The 5,698-nt window shown below is 44.3% G+C and overlaps 1 pseudogene; it reads right to left on the bottom strand.

The window, feature by feature from the left end:
* Nucleotides 1-2,301: 2,301 nt before the first annotated feature.
* Nucleotides 2,302-5,698, bottom strand: part of LOC112075304 (retinoid-inducible serine carboxypeptidase-like) — a 21,387-nt pseudogene continuing 17,990 nt past the window's right edge.

The following is a 5,698-nucleotide window of genomic DNA, read 5'->3' as shown; positions in this document are numbered from 1 at the left end:
ATGCAGTAACGTCCAGAATGGCGAGCCGCAATTACACCCTTCTCGTGGAGCGCGCCATTTGCAGTGAATAGACCTACATCAAGTAGCCTAGGCCTAGAGCCGGGAAGTTTCTGTAGGACATGGTTACCTAGCAATAACATATTTATAGTTAGATTAGCCTACATGGTTACCTAGCAACAATATGTCTACAGTTAGTAATCTAGTTTAGTGTTTGAGGTCCCCCTTCCTCAGGTGGTGAATCATATAGCCTACAGGTCAATATGCACAAAGATGTCAGCCAATTCTCTGAAGAGGCCAAAAATANCCGCTGCCTCCCGCCTTGTGTAGCGGAGTCCTAGCTAGCTACCAACCAACCAGTTACCGCTGCCTCCCGCCTTGTGTAGCGGAGTCCTAGCTAGCACAGTGTCCTTCTCTCCCGCCTGCCAAACACCTGCCCTCGACGTCGTTAACAGAACTGTAAGAAAGCAGGGCGAAGGTGGGGTTTATCGGCGGTTGGCATCTAACGTTATGGTTCATTACTGCCCCCCTACTGAACTGGCACACCCCCACACCCCCGATCACAGTCTTAACTTAATAATGGACCAATAGAACTATAAAAAGAGGGGTTCCTGCAGATGAAAGAATGACCACATGCAGTAACCCCCAGAATAGCGATCCGCAATTACACCCTTCTCGTAGAGCACGCCATTTGCAGTGAATAGACCTACATAAAGTAGCCTAGGCCTAGAGCTGGGAAGTTCCTGTAGGACATTAGTCTACATTTACTGATCGATTAATCAATTAGCCTACATGGTTACCTAGCAACAATATGTCTACAGTTAGTAATCTAGCTTAGTGTTTTGAGGTCCCCCTTCCTCAGGTGGTGAATCATATAGTCTACAGGCCAATATGCACAAAGATGTCAGCCAATTCTCTGAAGAGGCCAAAAATATGTGTGATCATTGTGGATCCTTTTGACAGGTTGCACATCAACCAAGCCNAATGGTACGAGAGATAGATCTCTATCTATGATGCTGGCCTGAGCAGTTGGTCATCAGTAATGGTACGAGAGATAGATCTCTATCTATGATGCTGGACTGAGCAGTCGGTTATATTTGGTGATTCTTCCTGATTGCCTTAAATCTAACAGAGAGCCATTCCAGCTGGCGTCAGAGAGAGTGTGTGTGTGTGTGTGTGTGTGCACGTACTAGAGCTGGGACGATAAACCCAAAATTACAGACACCGCCTTCCTCGTACCAAATCATTTTGCATACATTTCGCTATACAACGTTCCTGTGGATTGTTCTAGAATCTAGAACCATTATCTGGTCAACAGTAATAGCCTATGCATTATGTTTCCTGCTATGAAAGTCTCTGCCTGTCTCTCAGGGCCGGCGCCAGGATGAATCAGTTGGACTGGTATTTGATTTCCATAAGGAGGCACTTCTGTTTTCTTCACGGGACCTCCTCTGTGTAAAGACATGTCATTTAACTGTCAAAATGTATGACCTTTTAATGTGGCATAAACACAACATCATGACTGGTTTTCATCTGATTGTCAAACAAATCACTTCATGAAGTAGGTTAGCCTTGATCTTCATGCTTGTGGGCCACATGATATTCTATGAGATTAAAATGTTGGTCAAAGGGGAAATAAAAGTATGAAGAGGGGCGAATGAAACTCTACCGGTGTCCTAGCTAGCTACCAACCAGTTACTGCTGCCTCCCGCCTTCTGTGTACCGGAGTCCTAGCTAGCTACCAACCAGTTACTGCTGCCTCCCGCCTTCTGTGTACCGGAGTCCTAGCTAGCTAGCAAGCAGTGTCCTTCTCTCCCGCCTGCCGAACACCTGCCATCGACGTCGTTAACAGAACTGTAAGAAAGCAGGGCGAAGGTGGGGTTTATCGGCGGTTGGCATCCAACGTTATGGTTCATTACCGCCCCCCTACTGAACTGGCACACCCCCACACGTGTATCACAGTCCTAACTTAATAATGGACCAATGGAACTATAGAGAGGGATTCCTGCAGATAAAGGAATGACCACATGCAGTAACGCCCAGAATAGCGAGCCGCAATTACACCCTTCACGTGGAGACCGCCATTTGCAGTGAATAGACCTACATCAAGTAGCCTAGGCCTAGAGCCGGGAAGTTTCTGTAGGACATGGTTACCTAGCAACAATATGTCTACAGTTAGTAATCTAGCTTAGTGTTTGAGGTCCCCCTTCCTCAGGTGGTGAATCATATAGCCTACAGGTCAATATGCACAAAGATGTCAGCCAATTCTCTGAAGAGGCCAAAAATATGTGTGATCATTGTGGATCCTTTTGACAGGTTGCACATCAACCAAGCCTTCCCTGGATATGTTGGATGGAATATCTTACTTTCTGAATCATAGTCTACCATCTCAGTTGTCTTACCTGGCCCTGGAAACACACGTCTAGAGCCCTGCCGCTGATTTACATTTAAAAATGTGTCATTTAGCAGACGCTCTTATCTTACAGAAGACGCTCTTAGCTAATGTAAAGTAACTAACCATAAATGTAACTATAAAATGTGTGTTTTATCACAATAGGACTTTGTGTCCATGTCGCCCACCTTTACCTCCCCCCAAAATAACTGATACCCGATTTAACAATATTGCAAAAAAGTAGTAAAAGGAAACGTATCACAATCTGGATTTGTTTGTCTCCATATCGTCCAGCTCTAGCGTGTGCGCTGTGCGTGTGCGCTGTGCGTCATCCAGCTCTAGCATGTGCGGTGTGCGTGTGTGTGTTATTAAGTGCAAGTGTGTGTGTGTGTGTGTCAGTCCTGTTGTGTGATCATTTTCAGCATCTGCAGTGCCATGGGTCCCTGGTCTGAAGGGATCTGATAACAGAGAGAGAGCAATGAATCATGGGAGTGCAAGACAAAAAGGATACTACGGGAGGATCTCAATTGCATACCCTTTCTCCTTCTCAAAACCCATTGGATGAGAAAGCCAGAGGCCCCTCCCCTCTTATCTTCTCCTCCAACAGGCTTTGAGAAGGAGAGAGCACACGAAGAGTACGCSATTGAGATATTCCCAATGGAARGCTATTTGTGCCATAATGGCTGCATACTGGGGTTCAATGTTCTGCATCCCCTTCCTACTCCAACACTAGGGGTTACGTCCCAATAATCTCTCCCTCCTGAAGTGTACACTCATTCACTACTCTCCACCAATGTAAAAACAATGGATTTATGTAGGCATGGGCTATAGAGGATGTTTCCATATACCAGTCATTTTGTTTCAAATACATGACAGGAAGTAAAACAAGGTCGCACTTTGGGAGAAAGGAGAGATCAATATTACTGTACCAACTCTGATTGACCCATTTGAAAAGATAATAGATATATGTTGAAAAGAAAAGAGATTGGGACACATGTTTCTGTTTCCTCACCATGTGACCAGCCTTGAGGATCCAGTAGAAGGAGAAGTTCTTGTAGGTCTTGTAGAAGGCGCCGGTCACACCCGGGAAGGCGGGGTCATCGAGGGCAGTCCATTTCATTTGGTTGAAGCCCTGGAGCCCCACCCACTTCAGCTGCTTCACCCATTGCTCCTGACCTGTGATTGGACAAAATCAAATAAGTGATCAGTAATCAATTGATCATCTGTATCCAATCAACAATCCTCATGTAAGAAAGTCTATCAGGGACCAATAGTCAATGTGTTCATGGTAATATTGATAATGGTTGACCCTCACTATAGCCAGGGTTGGGAAGTAACGGATTACCAACTAACTAATCCGTTACCAGCTAAAATACTGTAATCAGATGACAGATACTTTTGAAAAACTAGATCACTCAGATTACTTCTAGGGTTACTTTTAAATTCATAATGTTTGCGTAAAACTCTGACACCTTTCTGTTTTCTCAATGACATTCATTTCCGCATTGAAAAGAGGCACAAGTTGAAGTTTGTTCCACCTGAGCGAGTCTGACCACAAGTCAAAGACCACTATGATGACACACCAGATGTGTTTGATGGATCGCGGGAAAAGAGCAGGAATGGACTTTTGTAGGCTACAGTCCAAGCTATGTCTTCCAATGGTACGACTGCTGTCGGCATCCAAAGATTATCCAACTTGGATAAACACTTGGAGGTCAGGATGACAGCAGTGGTGTAGTCTACGACGATACGGATATCACTTATTATTCATATCTACATATCATATCGATGTGAATTACACTGCTACACTGTCATTTAGATTTTTGCGCCATACGGATTGTGGATGGCTGTTCACAAATGTGTATTTTATCCCAATAATGGTTGAATTGAAGACGTTTACGCTGCCTATCAAATCATTGTTTTTGAGACCAGTGGACAGCCAGTAAAAAAAAAAAAATTGATCTTGCAACAGATGCAGAGTGCGGATCCCAGCCTACGGAGTAACAGTTTGAGGGAGTTCCTCCGTTCTAAACTCCTCCTCCTCCGTGGTAATAATGTGCTCCAGTCCATCCTGTCAGTACCACTTTAATTAAGACCAGTCCACCCTGTCAGTACCACTTTAATTAAGACCAGTCCACCCTGTCAGTACCACTTTAATTAAGACCNAGATATAGGTTGAAAAGAGATTGGGACACACGTTTCTGTTTCCTCACCATGTGACCAGCCTTGAGGATCCAGTAGAAGGAGAAGTTCTTGTAGGTCTTGTAGAAGGCGCCGGTCACACCCGGGAAGGCGGGGTCATCGAGGGCAGTCCATTTCATTTGGTTGAAGCCCTGGAGCCCCACCCACTTCAGCTGCTTCACCCATTGCTCCTGGCCTGTGATTGGACAAAATCAAATCAGTGATCAGTAATCAATTGATCATCTGTATCCAATCAACAATCCTCATGTAAGAAAGTCTCAGGGACCAATAGTCAATGTATTCATGGTAATAATGGTTGACCCTCACTATAGCCAGGGTTGGGAAGTAATAAGTAATCAGATGATTACAAATACTTTTGAAAAACTAGATCACTCAGATTACTTCTAGGATTACTTTTAAATTCATAAATAATGTTTGCGTAAAAATCTTTGACACCTTTGTTTTCTCAATGACATTCATTTCAGCATTGAAAAGAGGCACAAGTTGAAGTTTGTTCCACCTGAGCGAGTCTGACCAAAAGTCAGAGACCACTATGATGACACACCAGATGTGTTTGATGGATCGCGGGAAAAGAGCAGGAACAGGCTTTTGTAGGCTACAGTCCAAGCTATGTCTTCCAATGGTGCGACTGCTGTCAGCATCCAAAGATGATCCAACTTGGATAAACGCTTGGCGGTCAGGATGACAGCAGTGGTGTAGTCTACGACGATACGGATATCACTTATTATTGATATCTACATATCATATCGATGTGAATCACACTGCTGCTCTCTCATTCAGCTATTTGCGCCATATGGATTGTGGTTATTGTTGTACAAATGTATATGCATTTTATCCCAATAATGGTTGAATTGAAGACGTTTACGCTGCCTATCAAATCATTGTTTTTGAGACCAGTGGACAGCCAGTAAAGACAAAATGAGATCTTGCAACAGATGCAGAGTGCGGATCCCAGCCTATGGAGGGAGTTCCTCCGTTCTAAACTCCTCCTCCTCCGTGGTAATAATGTGCTCCAGTCCACCCTGTCAGTACCACTTTAATTAAGACCAGTCCACCCTGTCAGTACCACTTTAATTAAGACCAGTCCACCCTGTCAGTACCACTTTA

This window comes from Salvelinus sp. IW2-2015, unplaced genomic scaffold, assembly GCF_002910315.2.
Source record: "Salvelinus sp. IW2-2015 unplaced genomic scaffold, ASM291031v2 Un_scaffold3077, whole genome shotgun sequence".
NCBI lineage: Eukaryota > Metazoa > Chordata > Actinopteri > Salmoniformes > Salmonidae > Salvelinus > Salvelinus sp. IW2-2015.
Note: the sequence above shows the minus strand (reverse complement) of the source record. Positions and strands in the feature narration are given on the sequence as shown.